Source organism: Mandrillus leucophaeus, unplaced genomic scaffold (genome assembly GCF_000951045.1).
Source record: "Mandrillus leucophaeus isolate KB7577 unplaced genomic scaffold, Mleu.le_1.0 Scaffold232, whole genome shotgun sequence".
NCBI lineage: Eukaryota > Metazoa > Chordata > Mammalia > Primates > Cercopithecidae > Mandrillus > Mandrillus leucophaeus.
In genome coordinates this window covers 1,676,203-1,689,559 of record NW_012102388.1, presented here as the reverse complement: position 1 = coordinate 1,689,559, position 13,357 = coordinate 1,676,203, and the positions used below count along the sequence as shown (strand labels likewise).

The 13,357-nt window shown below is 45.4% G+C and overlaps 1 protein-coding gene across 1 annotated transcript in view; it reads left to right on the top strand.

The window, feature by feature from the left end:
* Positions 1-13,357, top strand: part of RIMBP2 (RIMS binding protein 2) — a 342,052-nt gene that overhangs the window by 88,577 nt on the left and 240,118 nt on the right. Inside the window, exon 2 of the mRNA XM_011981944.1 lies at positions 9,372-9,506. The gene's annotated coding sequence lies outside the window, so the exon portion shown is untranslated. The remainder of the gene's footprint in view (positions 1-9,371; positions 9,507-13,357) is intronic.

Below are 13,357 nucleotides of genomic sequence, written 5' to 3'. Positions count from 1 at the left end.
AGCCGGTAGGACCCAGGAAATCTGCACATTCCTCCTCTCCTTTCCCATGAGCTGTACAGGAAGGTACCCCAAGCCAGGCCCGAAGGTTTCTCGATAAACAACAAATGGGGAAGAGGACACTGTTGCCGGAAGGACATTTACACCAGGATATCGTGGCTCCACCTCATTCTGTTAGGCATCAGGGTTGGTTCTAACCAAGTCCCACAAATCCCTTTGCTCCCGGCAGACAGTACAGGGGATATGTTGATCAATTCTTTATTTTCATTAATTTTAGGATTCCCTAACTGTGACTCGAAGCTTTGGTTCTAATCACATTATTCTTATTATATGTTCCCAGAGTTGGTTTACATTACTTTCACTTTAATGGGGGCTACTTCTTGGACTCACTAATTGCATGACTAATTACACTAAAGCATTGTGGATCCTCCAGTCCGATGTGCTGTCTCAGGCATGCATTCATTCATTCACTTGACATGTGTTGATCCAGTGTTTCCTGCGTTCCAGGCACTGCTCTAGGCTGGGAGGGGCTGTGAGACCAACAAGGCCTCTCCTCCGGGGGCCTCCCATTCTACCGGGGCAACTGGTGATAAGCATTTGAAATGGTGATGGGGTGGGGAGATGCGGTGGGGCTTTAGCCTCTGCTGAGAGGTGATCTGAGGACAGGATGAGGCAGCAGAGGCAGGAAAACAGGATGCAGCTCTGCAGAACATCTCAGCGCAAAGATCCGATGGCTATGAAGTGTGGAATTTTCTGTATATACTGCTATGAACACTTTCCCATTTTAACATTTGAATGCAACCTGGAGCCAAAGAGATGGTGCTGAACAGGCATGGCACACACACCTTCATGATTCTCTGCTGTTCCGCACCCAGAACAAGGTGACAAGACATTGTCCCCACAACACTACTAGGTGTGTATTGGTTTGGGCTTTTACTAAAAGTGGCAGAAAACCTAATTACACTGACTTAATCCTAAAAGGGAATGCGTTGAAACACAACTGAAAAACCCAGCTGTAATCCAGCTTCAGTTACGGCTTGATCCAGGGGCTTCAGTAATGCTGTCAGGTCTTGGTTTCTCCTCATAGCTCAGTGCTGCTCTCTGCAGTGCTGACCCCACACCCAAACTCTCTGTAACGCCAGGCTAACATTCCTCCCTTGCTGGGCTCATGTCATGGAGCTGGCTGATAGGTTAGTGTTCACTCATTTCCCCACCCATTCATTTCTTCTATAGTGTGCGAGTATCTGGCACATGCCCAACACTGGGCTAAGAGCTATGTGGTTATTACCTCATCTAGTCCATTCAAGAAGCCCTTGGATTAGGTGATACTATTTTACCTACTTCACAGCTGAGTCAGTTGAGGTTCAGTGAGGTCTAATGAACGTTCAAGGTGATTCAGCTGGTAAGAAGCAATGCTGGGGTCCTGGCACCTGCACAGAACCAGCTGGTAAATAAGACAAATACAACCACTCATCTCCACTTGGTCCTAGTTTTGTGAAGACCACCAATAGGTAGTTAGGAAATTAGGAATCTCTGGTGCTTGAGGGCACCGCTAGGGAGGAAAGATTCCATGAGAACACAGATGAAGGGTCTTAGAGGGAGGGCTTCCTGGGCGAAGTGACATCTGCCCGAAAGACAATAGAGGCAGCTGTGTGTCGGGACAAGGAGGGTAGACCAGCCTCGCCGGGGGACAGCAAGTGTGAGGTCTGACCAAGAAAGGCCAAAGGCTCCGTTTGAGATCTTGGAAGGAGTAGTTCATCATAAAGCGTGGAAAGGGAGGGTGGTGGCAAGACATGAACCTTGAGGGCTTAGTGGAACCAGGTCATGAGTGGCATGGTAACCTTCACTCCGAGGCTGGAAGGCAGAGGGACTTTAACAGGGAAGGGACAGAGATTTCCATTTAGCAAGTCGGCTGTGTGGAGAAGACAGCAGGGGGTGGTGGAGTGGATGTAGGGGGTCCGGTAGGAGAATGCAGGAGAGTGAAGTCAGAAGCTGGAATGTAGAGCGGGGAAGGGTTGGAAGGACATTAAAACGTGTGGGCATTCATCAGGTCCCTTTCAGATATTAGGTGGGACTGCACCACTGGGCCCCATTTTTCCATCCGGGCCTGTGCATGATGCATGGAAACAGCAGCAGTTGCTAGAATGAGATAGCATTGGATGAATAACATGTGAGTCAAGAATTGGTGTCCAGAGCACAGAAATCCCCAATGTCTTGGGGTGCAGCATTCAATGCCAGCAGTATCCCCTCGAGCTTCTCCTTCCCGCCGATGTGCAGTGACCTGGGTGGTGGCCATTCCGTCAGCCTGCGTCCCAGGTGGGGATGATTGGAGCAGAGCTGCAGACACAGCGCAGGTGCCACCAATGCACCCAGGTGATCTTAAGCCACTGTAATCAGAATTATTTGTAACCACAGCAGAGTCCAGCCTACCCTCACTGCTACATATGGGAAGGCAACAGAGAGGTTGAAGACTTCACTCCTTCGGCATCTCAGCAAGTGTTTCAGTAGCTCCTTTGGCCGGATGTTCTCGTGGGTTCTTAGAATACAATGAGCAGGGTCCCTCCCCTCCTGGAGCTGACTGTCTAATGGGGACAGAGGTAGGTCCAGGCACTGGCCCGCCTGGCTTATGGTTTTTCTACAGCTTATGGTTTTTCTACAGCAGTGACCATCAGCCCATGCAGTGGGTGTGGAGAAAATGAACTGCTGAGCTTCCTGAGGCTGGAACAAAGCAATCTGATGGACGGCATGTCCTTAATTCTCAAGAAACAATGAACACAGGCATGAGCAGCAGCCGGGACGAGAACGGAGAGGGGATGGGTTCCGTCCTGTGTGGCCCCCTGGGGTAGGGGGAGCTGGGATCTATCACCCGGCTGGGGTCTTCTCATCTCTGAATCTCAGCTCACTTTTTCTTGTGCTCTGGATTCTGTTATTTTAATTAATGTGCTGGAGACCCTGTTATCGGAAACAGAAAGTGATTTGTTTACAGGTAGAGTCAGCCGGGTGCGGTGGCTCAGGCCTGTAATCCCAGCACGTTGGGAAGCTGAAGTGGGTGGATTACTTGAGCTCAGGTGTTCGAGATCAGCCTGGGCAACACAGTGAGATCCCATCTCTCAAAGACAATTTTTTTTTAATTAGCCAGGCATGGTGGCGAGCACCGGTAGCCTCAGCTACTTGGGAGGCTGAGGTGGGAGAATAGCTTGAGGCTGGGAGGTCGAGACGGCAGTGCGCTGAGATCGCGCCGCTGTGCTTCAGCTCAGGCGACAGAGTGAGACCGTGTCTAAAAAACAAAAAGTCATCTTTAAAGAGAGGCAGGTTTCTCTGGATTGGATGCTGTGACCTGCTGGACCAAAGGCAACATACGGCTTGTGGTGTGAGATGGACCAGGGCTCAAAGACCCCCAGTCAGAGACTCTGGGTGTGATTGTTAACCTGCCTGAAGCGAATCGTTCATTTGCTCCAAAGGCTTTGATGAGGAGTTCGTGAGATAGGGTGTGGAAAACATTAAACCTGAGCACTCCTGGTGCAGGTGAACTTTTCCTCCCGCTTCCTCACTCCACGCTTCTTGCTTCAGATTCCTTCCCAACAATTCTCTCTCCTCTCTCCGTGTATACAGCTCGAGAGAACAGGTGGCATTTCCCGCCTCCCGTCTCCGCTCCCAGGGATATGTAATTCTGTGTCATGCATCTCCAGGAGAGTTGATCTGGGGTGGGGAGATTCGGGGGGGAAGAGAGCGACTGAGGAAGGGAAGGTGGTGTCTTGTGACACAGCTCATTGTCGAAGGACAGGTTCCCAGTGGCTCTGAACACCGGGCGCTTGTCCCCCCCCCCGTGACTCATTATGACAGGCGCGCTGTGTGCCAGCGGCTCCCATTCGTAGATTGAATTACCATCCTATTCAGCTGACACAAAGCAGTTCCTGGCCGGCTCGGGCAGCCCATGAATAAGTAAATAGCCTTCCAGCCGGGTGCTGAGCACAAACATCCGAGGCTCAGAAAGGCTGGCGTCCACGGGGACAGGAAGGGGGGCTGGCGGGGACGCCTGGACCAGTCTGTCTGGTCCACTAGACCACTGATCTCCGGTGCCTTGTAAGTACCTGCTTTTGGGGCTGGGGAAAGAGCCCGATGGGTTAATGAGATACAGCTTAGACACAGACGGGAAATTGATCTCTTTCTAGGCTGTGGGCTGTAGAGCAAGGGCTGTTCTCTGGACTGAGAGGTGGGAAGAGGCATTTCCAGACTCGGGGGATGGGAGGGTGGCGGGGGTTGTGATAACCCCTGGTTTCTAAACCTTTGGGTCTTAATTGCGGCTCAAATCACTGTTACTACCCTGGGGCTGTTCCTTTCCAAATCTGTCCTCAGGCCCTGTATCAGGCTAAAAAAGACCTTTGGTCCCGAGGGTCCGTTTGGGTAGGCTGTGGGCAGGACACTCAGGCTGAGATGGGGCTCAGGAGGAAAGGCAAGGGCTGGGTGTTCCGTTATTTGTCCCTCCAACTTTCCTCCCTCAGGAATTCACCGTTCTGGTGGAAACAGTTTGGTTTTGCTAGTTTAAGCATCACAGAACTGGCATTAGAAATAGCATGTATTCAAAGTTGTAAGGGGAAATCTCAAGTGGAAATTCCTCCTCTTTTTTCGATTTTTGTGCAGCATTTTCAACTCTTTGAGCTCAAATGATGAGATGAAGTTGAACACCCTTTAGAGAATGAATATAATCAGACAATGGATATAATTGTAGCATTTTAATTTCATGTAAGTCCGCTGTTAGTTGGAATATACAGCAAAAATGTGAGGGTGCTGACTCTGGCTTAAGACCTGGGGGGTTCTTTTTTTATGTGTTCTATGTAGCGAGCACCTTGTAGTAAACAGGTGAAATGAACTGCATCTGTGCCTAACATTAAATAGTAAGAACGAGCTCGTCCCTCGTGGCAGAAGGCATAATCCTGTGCTCCATGATGAACATGTTTATGGGGCAGGGCAGGTGGCCGGTGTTTTCTGTTGCCTGGCATTCGAAGGCAGCGGTAAAATGTACATCAATGAATCATTGTTTTTGTTTTCCTCTCTGCCTGAATGGCTCTGTTAATTAAAACTTTGTGTAAAGTGGTCTTCAAGCTCTGTACTCAATTTCATGTGGGCTGGTTAGGGTTGGTTATGCACAGCCCCACAAATCCTTTATCTTGCTGGACCACTTTTGAATGAATAATTATCATATTTCACATGTAACCATACAGAGTAGTTTTTTATGCTCTATAATCATTAGCAAGCTCTCCGGTCAACCTGGTGAGATGTTAGAGCCCCTTAGCCTCTTTAGTGATTGAGCAGGCTGAGCCGAGGGCAGGAGGGGCCCCAGGGCAAAGAGAACAGGGTGGTTGAAAAAGCACATCCCGGGAGCCCAGGAGGATGAGGGGAGAAAGCGATGGACTTACTTATTCTATGCCAAGGGCACTGACATTCACTAAATGCATTGAGAAGCTGGGAATCATTGCCCCACCTAAAATTTTTTCTTCTTTAATAGAACTAGAAAAAAAAATGCACATCACTTGCAGATTATCGTGACTTGCTGTAGTCTCGTTTTTTTCGTGTTATTCTCTGAGAGAACATGATTCCTTAGAGGAGAAGAATAGGATGTGTGTTGGTGGAGGTAAGGACTTGGTGGTTTGCATTAAAAGGAGGTAGTCAGCAATGATGACGATGTGCCTCTGCCTGCAGGGATCTCACGGGAGGTCTCTGCCTTGATTCCTTGGCATCCAGCCCATCTGGTCATGGTTAGAAACATCTCCGTTTTATTGTTTGCTGAAATTGTCCCACAATGAAGTAGGTGGACGGGTGGTGTTACATCAGATGACTTTAGAAGATGTATAGATTTTTTGAAATGTTTTTATGTGATAGCTCTTTCATGTAGTTTAAAGAAAAGACACAGGCATATCAAATAAGTTAACGTGGTAGTATAAGGTTTCACTTTGAGAAAGATTTGTAGAGAAAGACTTCAGTGAGTTCCCAAACTGGACACAAGCATGCTTTCTTTTGTGCTGCAACAGTATTTTTTAACTTGAAAGTGCACACATATAATTAGAAAAATCAAGTGTGTAAAGGTATATGAAAAAATTCTCGTGCTGTCTCTTCTTTCCATATCCAGTCCCTTGAGCCCACTTTCAATACTTCTAGTGGTTTCTTCTTGAAGCTCTCAAATAATACTAAAAATTGCCTATATTGTGACTTTTTTTTTGACTTACCAATTTTCCTAAGTAAAAAATATTAATAGCACTTTCTGGGGTGGTAGATAAGTGGTTCTCAAAGGGCTTTGAGTGGGCAGTTTTGCCTTTCAGGGTTGGTGGTGGGAGACACTTCTGTTTGTCTTGATTCAGGGAAAGGTGTGTGCTACTGGCCTCTGGTTGCTACTGGCAGGGATGCTGCTGACCACCCCATTGTGCACAGGACAGCCTGCACAAGGAAGAATTCTCTGCCCCAAATGTCACACTGCTGAGGTTGAGAAGCTCTGTGGTAAATGAAGATTTGGTTATCTTAGTTTTCCTCCCCCAATCTATACACATAGTTAAATTGCTACTTTATTTAAGTGAATACTTAGTTGTTACATTGCTATTGTGTATATATTGTTAATGGTGGCACCAATTAGTGACTGTGATTACATTTCTTTCATTGTATGGCTTTTTAGTTTTCCTGGAGTTATTAATAGCCTGATTTTCAATTGTGCCATTTGCAATCCACATATTAAAAACTCTTCTCCAGTTATTTCTGATATCAAAAGCTTTTCTTGAGTCTCTTTTCTCTAGATTCTTTATTTCTAAAGCTCTTTGTTGTCTTGTTTCAAACCAATTGCTCTTGAGAGCTAAGGCTCAGCTGTCACCTTGGAATTCTTCTCTATCCCCGTTTAAGGTAGGATTTGTTGTTTCCTGGATTCCGTGGCTTTACCTTTTATCTTTTTTTTTTCACTTGTTTTGCTGCAGCAGACGTTTCCTAAGAAAGAACACGCTGTGGAGGTACATTTTGAGTCTTTGCATGTATGGCAATCTCTCTTCTCTAACCTCACACTTGACTGACAGCTTGTTTGGGTATAGAACCTTAAGTTGGAAATAATAGTCAATCAGAATTTTAAAGACATTCTGTTGGCTTCCAAGATTGTTGCTGAGAAGTCTGATGCTCTAACCCATTCTTTTCCTTTTTAAAATTCCACCTCTTCTTTCTAACGGTTATGGGAAGTATTTAGGGCCTTCTCTTTATCATTCACCTTCTCAAATCTCATGGTACTCTTTGCCTAGGTCTGTTCTCCTCTATGTTGCAGAGCACTCATGAGATCCTTTAATCTAGAACATGTTCTTATGTTTTTCTGACAATTTTCAATTTATTGTGATTCTGGGCAGTTTAAAAACTCTAACAAAACAGAAGTAAAGGAATTTCTGATATTTTCGTTGTTTATGTCAACATGAAGGTCTACTGATATATATAGGAATTTTTGTTTTTAAATATTTGGTGGCCCAGATGAGAATTCCCGAAGAGTTTACGCGTAGTATGCTTGTTGGTTTTTATATTAATTTTATTAATTAACTTGACCGATAATAACTCTTTCTGTAGTTGGCTGGGAATCAGTCAACTGATTGTTATTATTCTCTTTCTGGAAACCTTACTGGTAAAAGTTCGACCTCCTGGATTGATAGTCTCTTTTTTTTCTTTAATATTTTCTAGCACTTTGGGAGATTTCTTTTATCATCCAAATCTGCCATTAAAATTTTTATTTCAGCAACTATCTTTTGCATTCACAGGAGTTATTTTTGTCCTTCATTAGCCTTTTTAGCATCTTGTTCTTGACTTTTACATGCTTTCTGAAGATACTTGTTAAACTTATTGCTTTTTTCTTTTTTTTCCTTGTTTGGTCCCCTGGATGATCTCTCTGTCTTCTGGGTTTTATCGTTACGTTCTCTTACTCTTCCGTGTTAGAGGTTTTTAAAATGAAGCTGTACCCCGTGGTTGACTGCTTTTGGAGCACAGTCTTGACAGGTTGGGGGAAGTCAGTGGTGAGCTCACTCCAGGCTAGCTGCAAGGGAGCCGAACACATTTTGTTGTAGAAGCTCCTAATGTCAAACATGGTCTTTGCTCTTGGGTTGTAGTTTTCTACCAAAATATTTCCAGCCTCCTGCCTAGGTTGAGAGTGGCGTGGGGTAGCATCCAGCTACCTGCTTAATGCATTGGATCTGGGGAGGGGTATCCACAGGCGGACTAATTTATTTTCAATATAATAGCACTTGGCTATTATGACCTCTGCCTGCTGCATGTGAGTCCTGAGCTCCCTCATTAAACATCTCTAGAAAATAAACTTCAGTCTCCTGCCTAGATGTCTTTCCCTCACAGATCCCTTGCACAAAATTCTAAATCTTATTAAATTCCAGCTTGAACTAACATTATGCATGCCTGTTCTGGTATTCCCCGTCAGACGGAGAGTCCTGGAAGGCCTCGATCTTACTCATGCTTGGGCCGAACAGCTGTCAGGAACTTTGCAGGCGCTCAGAACATGTTTGCTAAATGGAAATAAATTGAATTTTGGCCATACAGATGGTTTTTCAGCTCCAAGTTCTAGGATAAAGCCTCACTTGCTTTTTATCCTTCCTTTCACTCCTGCTGGTTCATATGGACACAGGATACTAGCAAGCCTTTTAATAAAACCTAAGTTAATTCAATTTATCATCTTATTCTGTGATTCTGAGCAGGTCAATGACTCTTTTTAACAAAATAGAAGTAAAGAAATTTCTGATATTTTGATTGTGTATGTCAACATGAAGGTCTACTGATATAGAGGAGTTTTTGGTTTTGAATATTTGATGGCCAAGATGCGAATTCCTTAAGAGTTTACTCTGTGTAGCATGCTTGTTGGTTTTTATATTGATTTTTATTAATTAATTTGACCTATAATAACTCTTTCTGTCATTGGCTGGACATCAGTCTCGTCTTGATAATTAAGGATATGTTCAGTGCATGCCCAGATACTGACCTGTTCCCTCAATTCTGTCCCTTGCTATCATCTGTCTAACCTGGATAATTAGCCCTAAGTGCATTTCTCGTGGCAAATTCAGGAACATGATGGTCTACTCAAGGAGTCATGAAAGCTTCACGTCAATGGCTGTGTTGTATCGTTGCATTGTTCTATACCAGGAAATTTGGTTGCAGGGAAAGAAAAATCTCAGGCTGTGAGGACCATGAGTTCAGTTTCAAATCTGTCCTTCACTCAGCCCTCAGCGTTCTGAACTGGAAAATGGCAGCAGAATTCCTGCCTCTCCGTGGCTCTTAGGCATCAAGGAAGGTGAGGGAGGCAGACAGACAAACTTGCGAGTCATTCTTTGGTGACAGAAGACTGTGTCTGCTTCTTCCTGCAGCTTGGAAATGACCCGCCACACCTGAAGCCTGCAGGTGCTGAGGCCACATTCGACCAGACCCAAGCTTTGGGAGACCCCTGGGGAAATTTCCCACTTCCTGTCCTGAGACCAGGAACTCAGCAGAGAAACTTTGTGGTAAGTCGTCCTTTCTTTTCTCAGAAGCAGTATTCCTCTCTGTCGGTTAGGAGCTGTGTCTGTTCTTTCACAGTTTGCTGATTTATTCGAGACCTATTTATCGGGTGCCAAGTGTATGTCCCCTAGTTAAGAGGAAGGAGTGGTAAACAGAGCAGATGTGGTCCTTACCCTCACAGAGAGAGGAACATCATGGGGAACAGCTGTGCAAAGGCCCTGAGGCAAGAAAGAACTTGATGCCTGAAAATCTGGGTGTCTGGAGCACAGATGGGACAGGTAGACAGGGCAGTTCATTCAGGACCTTAGGGCTGGCTGTGCTAGGGTATTGATTCTAAATCTGAAGAACAATGGCCAGAGAGTAGTGATTGATTTTAGGTGGAGAGTGACGTGATCCAATTTTTATTTTAATAAGATCACTCCCAGTTCTGAACGGAGGTGGAGGTAAGCATGGAGCAAAGAGGATTAGGCAGCGACCATGTAGTCCACATGACTGGCAAGGGTGGCCTACAGGCCTGCACCAGGATGGTAGTGGACGTGAGGGTCATTGGAGAGGTCCTGGATGTATCTGGGCAGCAGGACCTGCTAGCCATTGTGATAGACTGGGCTGAGAGGGAGTGTAAGGGGGTGACAAGAATGGCCTTCATATTTTTGGTCTGGGGCACATGGCGGAAGGGGAAGACCATTTCCTAAGATGAAAAAGACTGAGAGAGCAGTAGAAGTGTGGGGAGATTCATATCCAGGTTTGCGCTGAAGCCCGGTTTTGAGTTTGAGTTACCTGACTGACACCTAAATACAGGGGAAAATCCACAGTTCGACGGTCCGTTTCAGTGTTCAAGAGAGAACTCTAGGCTGGTTTCTTCATTCCTTGTGAAATGTTTGGTTTGAGATCTCCTGTGCAGAGGTGTGATCTGAACTCAGGGCAATAGTTCACCCCGTGTAATCATGAGACAATCTTGGGTAGTAAGAATAACAGCTGCTGTTATCAAAGATTTTCAACTCTGACATGGCCGGCTCGGCACTGGTGGCACTGACTGTTCCACCTGCATTTGATCGTGCAGCAGAAGGTGAACCAGCTGGACCTTTGGTGCCCCTGCTTGGGCTTGGCAGATGAGTCTGAGTCTCAGATTCCAGTAAGCTTGGTGGTGGTGGAGGAGATGGTGATGATGTTGGCAGTAGTTGTGGTGATGGAGGAGATGGTGATGATGCTGGTGCTAGATGTGGTGATCGAGGAGATGGTGATGCTGGTGTTGTGGTGGTGGAGGAGATGGTGATGATTTTGGTGGTAGTCATGGTGATGGAGGAGATAGATGGTGGTGATGCTGGTGGTAGTCGTGATGGAGGAGATGGGTAGTTGTAGTGATGGAGCAGATGGTGGTGATGCTGGCGGTAGTCGTGACGGAGGAGATGGTGATGATTTTGGTGGTAGTCATGGTGATGGAGAAGATGGTGGTGATGCTGGTGGTAGTCGTGGTGACAGGAGATGTGATGATGCGGTAGTTGTGGTGGAGGAGATGGTGATTTTGGTGGTAGTCATGGTGATGGAGAAGATGGTGGTGATGCTGGCGGTAGTCATGGTGATGGAGGAGATGTGATGATGTGGTAGTTGTGATGGAGGAGATGGTGATGATTTTGGCAGTCATGGTGAGGGAGGATGGTGATGATTTTGGTGGTAGTTGTGGTGATGGAGGAGATGGTGTCCATGCTGGTGGTAGTTGTGGTGATGGAGGAGATGGTGTCGATGCTGGTGATAGTTGTGGCGATGGAGGAGATGGTGGTGATGCCGGTGGTAGTTGTGGTGATGGAGGAGATGGTGGTGATGCCGGTGGTAGTTGTGGTGATGGAGGAGATGGTGGTGATGCCGGTGGTAGTTGTGGTGATGGAGGAGATGGTGGTGATGCCGGCGGTAGTTGTGGTGATGGAGGAGATGGTGGTGATGTCAGTAGTCATGGTGATGGAGGACATGATGGTGATGCTGGTGGTAGTCATGGAGATGGAAGAGATGGTGATGATTTTGGTGGTGGTAGTCATGGCAACAGAGGAGATGGTGATGATGCCAGCGGTAGTCGTGGCAACAGAGGAGCTGATGGTGATGCTGGCTGTAGTCATCGTGATAATGGTGGTAATGGATCTGGCCAGTATGTGTTCAGTAGATCTAAATCCACACCCAGTCCTCTGATTCCTATTTTATGCATTCATTTTCCATAGAAGAAGGCAGAGAAGGTCTGATGTGAAACTTAACTGTTTCCAATGCAGGATATACACTCGGCAATCATTTGTTTCTCATTACAATAGAACCACTAATTATCACTTAATAGTAAAGGCAGCCTCATTGGAGGTGGGTCAGATTCCTGAAAAATATTTCAAAGCCCTTTTGTTTTCATTATTAACATAATGGTATCAGTTTCTTCAATGAATATAATTTATGACAATATCTTTATCTGTATGCCCTAAAAAGACAAATTGTATCATGAACACTTTCAAAGAGTGTGTTTCAACTGAGTGCTGTGGGTTATTATTTGTAATTTTTTTCCAGTGCATTTATGACTCTTGGCCTATGGGATGCAGAAGCCAATCTGTTCTCTGAGGGGTCACAAGCAGATTATTTTGAGGGCTTATTACTTTTTTGATATTTTTAAATTTTGGTCATTCTGGGGCTGGAAGCTAGAGTGGAGTGATGTATGTGTGTATGAGTCTTTCCTATATTTGGAATGAGCTGGTCTTTTTTTGATAGATTGTTGGCTGCTTGGAATTGCAGATGCATCATTAAGCTATTGCATTTAAATTTAGCTCTTGTTCTCACTCTAGAAGGGAATGGAATGTTTGAATTATTTCCCCGTGAAGGGAGGGCGATTAGAAAATAGGTCCTCATGACTGTGAAAGAGTGGGTCTAGTTCGTGAGTCTGAGATGGGCTGCATGTTTGACTTGGAAGAGGAGGCTCTCTGAGAGTAGCTCCAGTCTGGAGGAAGTTAGAGCTGCCTGAAGGACACCTCAGTGGCTGCTACATTTTAGTCTCTCCAAAGGCAGCATTTCCTGTCTAAATCCACAATGACCATTCTCAACAGCTCCGTCGTTTCCCTCCATCCAGACAGGTCTCAACGCCCCTCTATGTCAATAAAACATATTAAGATGTGTATTCACAGATCCAAGTTGGAAAAGTTAACAACTTTCACAGGAGCTGAGTATGTGTGAGCAGCTTTAAAGTTATGCTCATTTCAAAATCGCTGCAAGAGAATAATTTGAACATGCCTAGCATAAAAAGATTAATGTTTAATGTAATAGATATCCTAATTACCCTGATTTGACTTTCACACATTATATGGGTGTATCAAAATATCACATGTACCTCAATAATATATCCACCTATTATGTATCAATTTAAGAAACCCAGATACATCAACTGGCGTGGTGGCTCACATCTGTAATCTCAGGACTTTGGGAGGCTAAGATGGGCGAATCACGAGGTCAGGAGCTTGAGACCAGCCTGGCCAACATGGTGAAATCCCGGCTCTACTAAAAACACAAAAATTAGCTGGGCATGGAGTCGTGCACCTGTAATCCCAACTACTCGGGAGGCTGAGGCAGGAGAATTGCTTGAACTCAGGAGGCAGAGGTTGCAGTGAGCTGAGATAGCACCACTGCACTCAATTCTGGGCAACAGAGCCAAGACTCTGTCTCAAAGAAACCCAAATATAATCCTAGTTAAAGTGAATTAAATCAGTACAGTAAAGTAAAAAACAAAATTATTTTACCTTGTTAGATTTGAAGGGTAGCAGATGCTCACCGAAAAAGTCACATCTCACAGAGATGTATAAAGTAAAACATTAAAGTCCCCCGATAAATAGTTCCCGTTCCT